This window comes from Amblyomma mixtum, chromosome 6, assembly GCF_055824585.1.
Source record: "Amblyomma mixtum isolate Tamu chromosome 6, ASM5582458v1, whole genome shotgun sequence".
In the NCBI taxonomy this organism is placed as follows: domain Eukaryota; kingdom Metazoa; phylum Arthropoda; class Arachnida; order Ixodida; family Ixodidae; genus Amblyomma; species Amblyomma mixtum.
The window spans coordinates 1,266,424-1,281,065 of record NC_143017.1 but is presented as its reverse complement, the minus strand read 5'-3'; positions in this window follow the sequence as shown (position 1 = coordinate 1,281,065).

Below are 14,642 nucleotides of genomic sequence, written 5' to 3'. Positions count from 1 at the left end.
ATTTACATGACCATTGTTATCCTTAAACCCTAGGGCCTCAGAAAGAGTGACTGTGCCTGCATCGACATCCGGATGGATACCATCACATTTGATTATGAGGTGTTCAATTGTTTCCACAGATCTACCACACACTGCACATGTGTCATCTTCTTCGTTAAATTTCTTTTTGTAGCTGCGCGTTCTAAGACACCCTGATCTAGCTTCAAAAAGTAGGGCACTGCCTCTTGAGTTATCATAGAAAAATTCTTTCCTGATCTGCCTTTTCCAGAATCGATATAGTTCTACACTATGTTTCTTTTCCATTGAATTCATCCAATTTTTAACTTCCGCGTTTTTAACCTGTCGTTTAATGCTCTTTCTTTCTCCGTCCTCATGACCGGCATACTTACTGGTTAGTTTTCTAGTTCTTTTCCGCCACTGTGAGTCAACGTTCTTTCTGTATAAATATTTAAATACCTTAGCTGCCCATCTGTTATCGTCCAATTTCCTCAGGCGTTCTTCATATAGTATTTTACTCTTAGCTTCCCGTGCCTCGAACGATGCCCAGCCCATATCCCCTTGTACTGCCTCGTTTGTGGTTTTGCCGTGGGCACCTAGTGCTAATCTTCCAACAGCTCTCTGATTTACGTTTGGAACCTTTCAAGAGCGACACTGGCCACGCATCTTTGTGCCTGGACACCCATCCTAGACTACACAAAGAAGCGCACAGACTGAAAAGTTAGACAAGAAAAATGACCCTTTGCCTCCAATAAGCTACGTCAACAGCACTGCGCGATTTTGCACCCTTGTGCAAGAAGAAACACACGCAAACCACAACACAGTTCACGACGGCTCACAATCCAGGTAGCGAATTGTAGCAAGCGCCGAAGCGCGACGCACGCGACCATGGCAGCACCCGAAACGCCATGAGGGTATAGAGGCTAGAAGTTTTGATAATGAGGGTTATACAGAAAAACAGCTACCGGCAGCCATCTGGCGGTGACAACCAGTTTTTGTTTCGGTTTCGTTGTGAAAAAGCTTGTATCCTACTTTTTACTTTATTTTTGGTATTTTTATTGGGTATTCAGCCGTATTGGCATCCGCAGAAATTGCAACGATTGCCAGCAATTACAACTGGTAGAAACGCGCGGATTAACGACCTGTTGCTTGCGCTGCGGTTGAAAAATTCATGAGTTCTCACGGCAGTATCGCTTGCTGCGTTGCTCATTCACGAAATTACATGCCGATTTCTGTTTGTATGGAGAAGTTTTTTTTTATATTGATGGGAGATCAGCAAGGCTAACAAAGTACCCAACGTAGCAGTCGTAGAGAGGAGGTTGTCGTAAAAACATGGTCACGCTGTTTGATCGGCAGCACGACGTGCGAGGCGGCAGCGTTGAAACGCGCGTCGAGAGAACAACCTCTATGGTATATGCTTTCTTGATACTACAGTGAAGGTGTGCATTTGCTATAGTGGAGTTCTCTCATCCAATGTGAAAACCAAATCAATTCTTAGTATGAAATATGCTCTGTAATTTAGATCCTCATATTGTGTTTATATATATCTGCATTTCTGTTTTGAAAAACAGTGTTGTACTGATAATTGTGTACCAAGGTGCGTGTATAAGAGTGCTGTCAGCCTTGTAGAAATATTCTGTGTATATACTTGTATTCTACAAAGCAGCTGTGTGGCCAGCTATGTGGTTAATAATTTGTTAATTGAATTAGTAATGTCTTGAAATGCACGCCCAATAATATTTTCTGAATGAAATTGAGTGTTCGGATTCAGGCATGCAGGGCTCTGCAAACATGCAATTTATTATTTTGTAAACAATGAAGTTAAACTTTTTCACAAATATTTTGCTAATGATAATCTAAGCCAAAGTATATAAGTCGTTACTTACTAAATTTTTGTGAAATTGTCAAGTCAACGTATGCACGTGTAAAAAAGAATTTTGTCATGCAGTTTTTATTCTAACAGCATAAAGTGCCAAGTGTACGTTTGATGGATTTGACTAACTGAGATTGTTAGTGCATTGATGAGTTTCATTCTCAAATGCAGCCATGGTTTGTGCCATGCCCAACAAGTAGTGATGTGCTCGGGGATCGGGACCAGGGTTTTCACCGCGTTAGGACGAAGCAGCAGACTAGGAAGGGAAGCCTTCGGGAGGAATAGCAAGCTTGAAGGTTTATTTTACATACTTACAAAGCAGCAATTAGGCCAAAGTCAGAAAATGGGGGAGGATCATCTGGCACCCCACAGATTGCTGCTTAAATGCAGTTCACATTCCCCAGGCACCCAGCTAGGGAATCTGATCTCTGGTTGAACGTCTTCTTAGGCTCCGCCCTCCCCGCGTGACCGCGCACACCGCACAGACACACACACACACACACACACGGGCAAGGAGGAACTTGGCGTCTCTCAGTCGGTCCAGGGGCAGCCCGGGAGAAACACCGCACTCAGCCTTCCCGGCGAAGGGGATTAGACGCCTTTGTGTACGCCGACGCCGTCGCCAGTAGCTGCCCCACGCAGTGTCTCTTTCGTCTCCCCCGAGCAGAAGCGCTTCGGCCGCAGTGGCCTGATGGCGCCTGACTGGCTCGCCTGTTTCCGCTGACAGTCCCCAGGAGCGCAGTTCGGCACCAGAGCCGCATTCAGCATCGCAGGCGAAGGGGATTAGAGCCTTTGTCCACGCCAACGCCGTCACCAGAAACCGCCCCCAGGGCAGCTTTTCCTTGCATCTTCTCCGAAAAACAGCAGCGCTTTCCGAAAGGTCAGCGTAGCCCGATGGCGCCAGCCCGGCTCGCCGTTCTCCGCTGGCTGGGCCCCCGATCATTACAGTAGGTACACATATCCATAGGCTCCCACCGTGGTTTCCACATAGTCCAGTGTTGCCTGCCAGACCCATCGAGATAACCACGATGGATACCACCAAGCCCATCCCGTCCCATCGTGTTCACTGAAGTGTCCAGCGTGGTTTCCACTCAGCCCAATATTGTGTACTGAAAGTGCCAGTGCAGCCACCACAATTTCCACTCTATCCAGCGTGGCCCAACGTCGCCATTAGTGCATCCAGAATCTCTCCCATTTGCTCCACCAGCACCCAACATGGAAACCAACACTTCCAATCGGCCCACCGTTTTCTCCAACGTGACCAGCGTAAAATCCAGGAAGACTTTTGCTGGAATTTTCAACAGGGGTGTGAACCCAAGCCTGAACCGAACGCGAAAAATTTCCGGGGCGACACCCTGGTTCCACTGCGGTTGATGTGAGATCGTAGCAGTTTTGTGTGTGCAGCCTCATTCAGTCTTAACGAGTTTTTTTCCCCGCACAAAACTCACATGTATGTTCACCTCCCCTGATATACCCTAAAATGCACCATTTTGGGAAACATGTAGGCTCTGTTTCCAACGCCACCACGGGCTATGTGGGATCTACAGCGGTTTCGTGTGGGCAGCCCCATTTGGGCTAACAGGTTTTTTTCAGCATAGATGCTGTACCTGCCCTCATGTACCCGACAAGTTACCGATGTGGAGTAGATTTTATTATTATAATTTTGAACATACTGCAGGCTGAGCGCCCAAGCAGGAGTGGCATATGTTTACATAAAATTTAAAAATATAAAATAAAAAAGCATGACAGCACAACGTACAAAACACATCAACACATTGCGTAGTCGAGTTGAAACGCTGCACATAAAATATAAACACAAAAAAACTGACACAGTCAAAACCGACGCCAAGGAACTGACAGGAGGCCACATTTCATAGCTTTTAAATACTTAATTCCAGCATATCTAAAGATTGGAGGGATGAAGCAGGCAAACTATTCCAATCTGCAATTGTATTAGGGAAAAAGGAGAATTTGTATAGGTTAGTCCCTGCCTAGTGAGGCTTTAAAGAGAGGGCATGAGAGTGGCGTGTATGCCTAGCGGTAAGAGGGCAAACGTAAGGGCTAGGATCAAGTGCGAGTTTGTGATTAAGTAAAAGAAATAAAAATTTAAGACGGAGGAATTCTCGTCTTGCTTGGAGAATGACAATACCATTTTCTGCCATTAAATCAGATACCGAATCAGTGCGACCGAATTTGGAATAAATAAAACGCACTGCCCGTCTCTGAATTTTTTCATGAGCATTAATATTGCACATCGTATGGGGGTCCCACATTGTGCAAGCATATTCAAGCCTAGGCCTTATAAGAGTTGTGTGTGCGAGAAGTTTGACATGAGCGGGAGCATCTTTAAGCTTGTGTCCGAGCAGGCATAGTTTGCGAAAGGCTGAAGAGGAGATGTTAAGAATATGTGTGTTCCAGCTGAGGCGGTTATTTAGTGTAATGCCGAGATATTTATATTCCTTCACTTCGGTTAAACTGCGGTCCTGGACATAGTAAGTGTACTGAAGCGGGTATTTTTTCCTGGTTATGCGAAGCAAGACAGATTCTTCTGAGTTTAGGAGCATGCCCCACTCATGGCACCATTCTAGAATGTTAATTAGTTCAACATTAAGTGCGTGCTGGTCTTCGGGTGCCAGAATTTCATTAAAGATAACGCAGTCGTCGGCGAAGAGACGAATTTTCGCGGGAAAGTGGATCACATTAACTATATCATTGCAAAATATCAAGAAGAGGAGCGGCCCGAGAACACTACCTTGCGGAACACCAGAAGAGACTGGAAGACAGCCAGAGTCTGAACCATTTATATGTACGTACTGAGAACGGTTGGTTAAGTAGGCGGAGATCCAGGCAATGAGGAAACTGGGAAGTTGAAGCTCCTTTAATTTGAAAATAAGTTTGTCATGCGGAATACGATCAAAGGCTTTGCTGAAGTCCAAGAATATAGTATCTATTTGTCCACCTCTGTCGAGGCTCACGTGAAACAATGTTAGTGTCAAGAGTATCACAAGGTGTGTTTACTAGGGGTTTAGAGATGGAAAAGACTGCTGAAGTGGCGGTTGAAATGCGATGCAATAGCCTGAGGATCTGTTATTAAGGTCTCTTCATGTGAACTGTGCTCAATAGGTTTCTTACGTTCACTCACACAGTTAAAAAAAATATCAGGATCAGATTTGATAAAGTTAGGCAAGGTAGTGTTAAAATAAGTGTTTGGCTGACTGAATGGCATTGGAAAGGGAGCGACGAATTTATATAAAGTCATGTGAAGCTGTACGGTTATTTCTTGCCCGCTTCGCTTTCCTTTATAAATGTATTATGTCCCTAGTCATCCATGGATTACGTTTAGCAGTCTTTTTTACTTTGTTAGGGACGAAGCTGTCAAGACAAAAGAAGCATACATTTTTGAACTTTTTCCATAACTCATTAATGTCATTACCAGAGAAGTTTTCGAGGTGAGAATCTAGGTAATCTATTATGCTGACGTCATCGGCATGAGCGCAATCTTTCACAGTTTTAAGCATGAAAGCGTGATTAGGTCGAGTACCATGTAAGGAAAAAGTGACTGAAACAATCTGGTGATCAGAAATCCGAGGATGAACTGAAACATTGTAGTTATTTATAAAACGGGGAATAAAAATAAGATCAAGAACCGAGTATGAACAAGCAGTAACACGTGTGGGTTCTTGCACAACTTGGATTAGATTGTGGTAAAACATGATATCAAAGATTATACCAGAAGAGCCGTCAGAAACGAAGCCTGATTGTAAGCGACTCCAATCAATATCGGGAAGATTAAAATGTCCGGCCAGGATAAGTTTCTGGTTGCGTAATTTTCCCATATGCGTTTTAAGTTGAAACAAAAAATCAGGCGTCGAATCTGGTGGTCTGTACACTGCAAACAGTGCAAAAACATGTCCGAATACGCTGATTCTTAGGCACAGAGTTTCAATACATGAATTTTTTTTCAAAATAGTGACTTCAATGTCGGTTTTCACAATAACAGCTACATCACCTCCCCTAGTCTCCCTATTCATGCGGTATATCTTGTAATTGGGTGGGATTAGAAGGTCATCGTTTACAGTACTGCTAAGCCACGTCTCGAAATAACAACAGCATGCGGGTTGTAAGAAAGAAGGACAGATTCGAGCTGAACAGACTTGTTTACGATGCTACGGGCGTTAAAATTAAGTAGCCTGATGCATGTTTCATGGGAAAGACATGGAGCAGGTTGGGGTAAGTTTATTTGTTTTTTCTTAATTAGCTTGCGGCCGTTCTGAACTTCATCCCATACAAACAGATCACCGTCAATGCGCAGTTTGTCATGTATGAGAGTAACTTTTTTTCCACTGTCCCTATACATTTTTGAGCTCTCCCATAACAGTTTTCGCGTTCTCAGCGTCTTATGACTGTAATCATTCTGGACACAAAATTCTGTTCCTTTGAGTTTGCTGACGTTTTTGAAGACTGCCATCTTTTCATTGTAGTCATGAAAGAAAACTATTACGGGTCTTTTGTCGCTCCCCTTGCCCAGCCTGTGAATTCTCCCAACGGATTCACATTACACACCTAGTTTATCGTAAAATACTTCACCAATTTCTTTGCGTTTTAGGACTTCTTCTGTTTCATCTGGTTCTTCTTTAACACTGTGGACAACTACATTAGAACGCCTGCCCCTGTCTTCAAGATCTGTGAGCTTACGCGTTTGGAAGGTGAATGTGCTTTCGCACATTCTAAGAAGATTGTCAAGCTCATCGAGTTTTTCTGTTTTTGCTTTAAGATCAGTTATGTGCTCTCAATTTCTTGAAAGCGAACTTTAATGTCTTCAATCATGGTCTCAGTTTTTGCTTTGATATCCTTAACTTCTGCATGCAATTTCAGTTGTTCTGCAAGGATTTTCTGCAGTAATTCAGTATTGGTCGGTCCCGGGTTTAGTTCAACGTCTCCACAGAGAAGAAGCTTAAGAACAAGATAACAATCGTATGCAATTTTGCAGCAATTTTCCAGTAGGAATGTTGCATGAGGGAGGCTTAGCAACACCGATATAGGCTTGAAGGAATTGGTGAGACGAACACACAGGACGAAGCGCTTTCTAACAACTGTTTAATCTCAGAACAAACATGACTATAAAAATACATTTGACGTGATATCATACACAAAAAAGGGAGGAACCCACGCGCTGACAAGAATGAAGAAAAAACAGGCAAAAAATGCGCGCGCTTACAACAGCCGAAGATTACTATTCTTGAGGTGGGTTAATTCACTTCCCCCTAACATCACCGAAGGGGAGCTGACGCATTGCTTATCTGGAGCAACGTGCATTGCGAAAGCTTCGGTAATTTCTCGTTCCCGTCTGTTTCTAGCCCTACCTATTACCTCGTTGTTTTTTAGCACGTTAAAGAACCCCAGGTGGTCTAAATTTCGGGAGCCCTCCACTACGCGGCGTCTCTCATAGCCTTAGTCGCTTTGGGACGTTAAACCCCATAAACCAAACCATACCAAGGGTATGTATTTACAGTGTGCGCAATGAGGTACCAGATTCCCGTATTTTGCAAGTTGTTCACATGATCTTTCGTTTTCCCGGAGCCTCTTGTTAAGGAATCTGCCCGTTTGCCCTACGTAAGTTCGTTGGCAGCTGAGCGGAATGCTGTAAATGACGTTTTCGTCACACTACATAGAGCAAACGGGCAGATACTTTAACAAGAGGCTCCGGGTACACGAAAGATCATGTGAACAACTTGCAAAATCCGGGAATCTGGCAACTCATTGCTCACACTGTAAATGCATACCCTTGCTAAAAAACACCAAGGTAATAGGTAGGGCTGGAAACAGACGGGAACGAGAAATTATCGAATCTCTCGCTATGCAAATTGCTCCAGATAAGCAATGCGTCAGCTCCCCTTCGGTGATGTTATGGGGAAGTGAATTAACCTACCTCAAGAATCTTCGGCTGTTGTAAGCGCGCATGTTTTTGCCTGTTTTTCCTGCATTCTTGTCAGCGCGTGCTCTCCTCCCTCTTTTGTGTATGATATGACGTCAAATGTGTGTATATAGTAACGTTTCTTCTTAGATTAAACAGTTGTTAGAAAGCGCTTCGTCCTGTGCGTTCGTCTCTTTTCTGTGTTTTTATAGCAGTCACCAATTCCTTCAAGTATGTATTTCCAACTTGACCCAGTAGTAGCTCTTTTGACCGATATACGACCCATGTAGAATTGCACAAAAATGGGGCTAGCCCAATTCAGGCAGGCCCACTCATTCTACACAGGGGTCCGACGTAGGTTCTCGAGCGGTTTCCCCAGCCATACTACCAATTGCCATCGTAGAGCCATCCGGCTCAATAAGATGGGTTTACGATCCCCATAATAATAACTCGGGTGCCCCCGGCAGAAAGATCCATTACCAGCATAAAGCAGCCACACTTCTGTAACCCGGAAATGTTTATACAAGCCTGGTAATTTTATCTTGGGCCGATTAGTAACCAGGCCCATTTGAGGTTCTGGAGAAATATTCGTAGAAACGCGTCTCGTTTAATGATCTTTATCCATACCTTTGACGGAATTGCCCTCCATCTCTCTTGGCGTCAGCGTGCGATTTCCGTGAATTACTATTTTCCCAATACTACTTTCCCAATCATTAGAGCATGTTCATTTATCTTTTTAATGTATTACCGTAGGTAGATCGTGCTAAGGGTATTGATTAGCTTTCACCGCCTTGCTAGATTTTGTAGTTCATAGCAGTGATATTTTGTAGTCGCTGAATAAGCGAGCAGTGGAAACCAAGATGTTAAATGCAACACGACGAGAGAAGAAGAGTGGAAAATGGCTGCGGGAAAAGACTGATATTCATGTTATCACAGTGAAAATTAGAGAATTAAGCATGATCATGGCATGTGATTCGAAAGCAAAATAGCCTATGACCTCATCATGTAACTCGGTGAATTGAAGGAAGGAGCAGGTGTAGCAGGGCTCAAAATAGCCTATGACCTCTTCATGTAACTCGGTGCATTGAAGGAAGGAGCAGGCGTAGCAGGGAGCACCAACTGTCCCATGGGCTGATAAGATTACTAAGGTTTGTATTTTGGGGTTAAGGCACCTGACATTGGAAAGGATTTTCGTGGAGGGATATGGCTGAGGGCTTTCTCCTGAAATTGTCTTAGTCAACCTGGTGGAGATGAACGAGATCTTCAGCCTTCCTAGAGAGCCCATAATCGTTCACACTTCTGCGCTAAGCGCACACGTTTTTTTCACTCCGTCATGGTCGCTGGTATTCTAGTGGTGTCGTCCTCGGTCAAGCACCGACATAATGTCGTGATCGAGATCTTTAACACTTCCTTTTTCCTCTCCGCAAAAACTTGTTTATGTGCTTCTCGTGGTTGTTTTTATGCGAAGCATACTACTTTAGCTACCACTTCAGCCCTTCACCGTGGTTATGCGCCTCCAAATCACGTGATACAAGACGTCACACCACGTGACACGATGACGTCACGACAGTAGAGAAACGGGGGCCCACCTCGCGCCGTCGCTGTGGGTGTGCGCCTCCAAATCACGTGATACATGACGTCACACCACGTGACACGATGACGTCACGACAGTGGAGAAACGGGGGCCCACTTCGCGCCGTCGCTGTGGTTGTGCGCCTCCAAATTGCGCGACACGATGATGCTTCGCATTCTCCAGGCTTAACCAAGTTAAGCCACAGGCATTTTTTTCATCGCTCATTATAACCTAACCTAACTTGACACCTCGTCATTTATTGGTAGCTGCATTACACCTCGACTTTTACACATTGCCAGAGACTGGTTTAGTACAGCTAATAAGCGCTGAACCTGCATCACTTGCCTCATTATAACTACGCATCGTTTAACAACCTGTTATTTTTGCAGTTAGCGTTCCCACAGGTGCAAAAATTGTACTTTCTAGGCTTTAACGTCCGGAAGTGAAACAAGGGCTGTGAGGGACGCCATAGTCGAGGACCTGGGGTTATTTTAGACCAGCTGCATTTCTTCATCTGGCGGTGACTTCGCACACACGTAAGGGAATTTATCACATTGCTTCCATCGAAATGTATTTGCCGCATTAACTATTGACCCGCCGCTTTGGTGTCAGCAGCCAAAAGTCAAATCCACTAAGTTCTGGTTTGAAGCTGTACGTATCATGTGAATTTGTGGATGCTATCTATTGTCTACCTTTCCAATTAATTTCCGACTTACCACCCACCGCAGGACGATTGCCAGTAATGTGCATAAGTGCCTCACTGGGCGACTAACCTGAGACAGAGAGGCCTGTGCGTCGGTTCTGCACCTGAAAGCTGCATTCTAATTGTTTCTTACGTCGTTTGTGCCTAGCACCGCTACGCAGTGGACAACGCTGTTGCCATTCTTCGCAGTCTTGTATGGACGAAAAGCTACGGTAAACCTCGTCGCTAGGTTCCCGGATGTCACCAACGAAAGATTACTCGAATCCTCCGCATACCTGCAACACGCAGAAGGCGCTTGACAGCTTGGCAGGCTCCGCATAAAGCGCCAAGACGGACCCGTTGGCGGCAGTAAAATCTTCGCGTTCTTAGTGTCAGGTTTCCATAATCACCGGTATCGTGTATGATTGTACACACCAATTCGCAGTCATACAGTAATTTCATTACTCGGCGGCGGTGATTTGTTTAGTGCAATAAGCCAAATTCGTCGACGAAATTTTTTCATATAGAGCGACAATATCGTGGCTGCACCGCACACACCCGACGATTGTCCACGTCAGGAGTTTGTAGTGTTTCTGGAGTGTGACACGGGCTTTATTGCACGCAACAGGGCTTCAATGACATCAACCAAACACGCTCGCAAGCAAGCCGTCAACAAGTCGACTAAGCAACTCGTCCGACAACTTCTTGTCCCAATACACTGTAGCGCAGCAAAAGACGAGGTCACAAGAGACGAGAGACGAACGCCACGAGCGCTAACTTCTTGTCACACTGCACGAACGGCACAGAAAGGAGACACGTTGCTGCGGTGTTTCCTCGGTACGACAGCTTTCGGGAAGCAGAACAATAAAGAAACACCGTTCATGGACCCGGTTGGCCCTGTTCGCCGGTCGGGCGAATTTCCTGGAGACAGCACACCAACCAAAGCAAGCACTGTGCAGTGATTCACCGCTAGTGTTCCTTTTGTGCCTGGAAACGTCGTTTTCACAGTGCAAAGAGAGCGTTTCCAGTCCTCGCATCGCTGCCTGCCGGGGTACGGTCTTGCAGGTGGGACGGCTGCAGTGGCCGCCGTCCGCTAGTGGATGAGTCCGCCATGGAGAAGCATGTCCATCGCATTGTTGTGAGCAAGCGTACACTTCTGACGAACGCGTCTCGGTAGGGGTCTGTAAGGAATGCCTTGTGTGAGGGACTGCCTCGGCCGCGAGCTCCAGGAGTTTCTTTGCAGGGTTGTGCGCGAGAACCTCTGTGCAGGAGCCGGCAGAGCAGTGAGCGTGCCAGTTGCTCCCGTGAACATGCCGCCGTCTTTCGCGTGCTGCCAGCAATGTGACCAGATCACAGTGATTGAAGAGAGGCGCCTTCTATGGGATATAATAGACCTAAAATATCAACGGCGTGATCTGAAGGAACCTTGGTGTCAAGAGATTGCTAGGTGGGACCGTATTTGACAGGTGAGAGCGAGTTACCTGTCCTGCTAATTTTGAACTTGAGATGAGCAAGAAAGCGGTGCTGCATTTTTTTCTTTGAGACAGAAATCAGAATAACATTACTTGGTTCCCATTTGATTGCAAGAAAGATGCGAAAGAGGATGCTTGTTGCTGCCGCACAGCAGGGACACTCCCTGCGGCCGCCAATTCACCAGTTAAGAGTTCACTGAGTGCCACGCAAGCCTGCCCACTTTTGCCACGCGTTTTTCTGCTGTATCAGTACAGACGCAATTCGGTTCCTGAACACTATACATTAAACACAAGACTCATAGTTTGGATGATCGTTTTATTTTATACCGAAAGCTGTACTTCACGGCCAAAGCTGCAAAAGTTGGGTCATCGCTGAAGGCATTAACTTGACATTGAATAAATCACGTATTGCCTCGACTGCGATTTGAACCGGCGGTGGCGCGAACAGATCAGCTTCGCTTACCGCTGCACGCGAACACTGTCATCGCCACAGCCGACCACGTTTCGTGTTAAACTACGACACACTCGTGCACCGGGCATTGCACATCCTCGTCTTCATAGACTTTAATCTTAACCTCGATGAGATCGGAACCTGAGTCTGATATCGTTGCACGATGTAGCCACTCAACGAGGATTCATCGTCCATGATATATGCTTCAGATATTGTCGCGAAACCGTGAACTAATCAGGCTAAACAGATTACTGGGCATATCTTTTCATTTTTCTGTGTTAAAAACATTGGGTCTTGTTCATATATTTAAAGGAAGTGTGAAGTGCAAATAAGCGCAAAGGAAAATGGATATTTTATCTCTCATTCTTTGTTATGGTCACGCGTTTTTCTGTGCTTTGGAGCTCTGAGATATAAATATTGGCGGAAACGTAGCAAGCACCTACTGCTTGTCGCAGTTGCAGAGGCGATCCAAGCTCACAGCGAAGGCGGATTTTTCCTTATTGAAAGAATGTGAGCGAAGGTGTGATCTGCACGTTTCATGAAATGATTCCAAACGTAATGATATGGTCGTCCAGCAGATTGGATGGTGCATTGAAGGAGATAATGCTCGATATCAATATTTCACTTCCGAGGTTTCAGTGCCCTGGACGCATTCTTTTCTGCGAAATAGGGGACTTGAATTCAGACCGCGAAGGTTCTGGAACCAATTGCGATTACCATGCTGAAGTTCTTTTTGAAATCATGAAGAGACACCGGCCACGGCGTCATCTACGATGTTCTTTATGTTAACCTGCTCATACACTGTGTGAACAGAGCTCACACTTCTACTCGTGATTGTGCCTTTGCGTTTAGCCACCATGACTGCTAATGCCATTCGCACAGATTCGTCAAAAAGAGCTCATGGACTTCGGTGAGGAGAGGCCTAGTTCCTGCTCTGCATCCTAATGGGGGCGACGGCCAGAGTTTTGACGAACCCTCTTCAGGTCGACATGACTCCATGTGACGGGCTGCTACAAAGAACTCCTACACATCTCACGCGCTCCTACGAACCTATCTGAGGCCACACAGCACTTAACGGAATTCGAAATTTCCTGCATTGTACCTGTCGATTTGTTGTTGTCCGCAGACCTTTCCCTCAGCTCAATGTTTCACATGTAGCTTAGAAAAATTCATGACGAAAACTTGAGTCGTTACGACGCTGCCAGTAGCAAGGAGTCGTTAAGAAGGTATTCAGCACGCCGAGAGAATCTCCGCAACAAAGAAGAGGAACGTTACCGCCAGCCACTTGTCGATGGTACGGACAGAACACAGCTGTCGTCCCTGTCTGAAATGTAATAAAACGAATGAACGCCGTCTTTTTACCCATTGCTTGTGTCTTCAGAGCGTCGCAGCAGTGAAATCGCAAGTACCGCGCAGTTGCTGAGCTATGTCGGGTCGAGACAACGGTGCCACTTGAGACGTCATGCTTGACGTGATCGCTTCGAATTCAGGTTTCGCGGGAAATTCTGCTTCATAGGGCAGGCGGAAAGCCCTAAGCAGAAAGTGAAGCACAGTTTCTTTTAGCCCGCAAGAGACAGTGCATAATTACGGTAAATGAAATAAATTACTTGGTTCTATATTGCAATAAGCAATCTCACAATTATCACTGACCACTGAATATCTGAAATTCGCTCAGAATTGTATGCTTGTTTAGAATAGTTGCCTTCCTTCACTTAGCGACGTCCTAAAATATACTCAAGGCTCTATCAAAAAGATGAACTCATCCTCGAATAAAATGCTACTCGCTGCAAGACTAGAGTATGACACATAAAAGCATAGTATTTTATTATAGGGTCCGCTCACATTCGAAAGAAGTGATCAGGATGCTAATATTTTACCTATGTTTTGTGTAGAGCTTATGGGAAGCAAAGAATGAAACCGTCATATAATGATAACTATGATCCTCGATTGTACCACTAAATCTGCTGACAGAGAGTGCACCTGAGCCTTAGCTATCACTTGCCAATGCTGCCACCACGTATTTCTTTGCAGGCTTGCCTACGACGTCCTCACAACGGATATGGACGATGGTGTGCGCCTGTCATCAGAGCTACGAACAGCTATGCTATTCACTTTGTCAAGGAAAGGCAGGCTTCCCCGGGGACCGTGAGTAGCTCATATTAGGCACGGCATGCTTGTGAAAATACAGTTTTGCCCTTCACAGCAATCATTTTTGCTGATTAGTCAGTTGGCGTTGCAGTTTACCTAAGTACGACTCAACTATAACAATACCCTTAAAGGGCCACTGCCCAGGGTCCGGACATTTTTGAAAAACAAGCCCACTGCATAGATGAGGCATCGAAGATAACCTCTGCAAAATACTAGAGCCATGCGCGCCCCGAAAAGCTGCGAAAATTCAAATCAAAGCCCGCTCGTTCTTTCCTTCAACAAAAACGGGCCCGGCCCACTACTCTGAACCCCGTTGACGTCATGGGGGGTTACTTTCGCTGCAGGCACTCCATTAGTGCATCGTTGACTGACGGGAGAAGATTGGGCGTAGCCTTGGCGTCGCGTCGTGTGCACAACGCTTTCCGCAGCGCCTTCTGCTCTGGCTCGTGCCTACAAACCCGCATGAAGGAACAAAAAAAAACTGCGGAGGGAGCGTGCGGTGACAGCCTTGAACCCTTGCCATAAAAAGTGA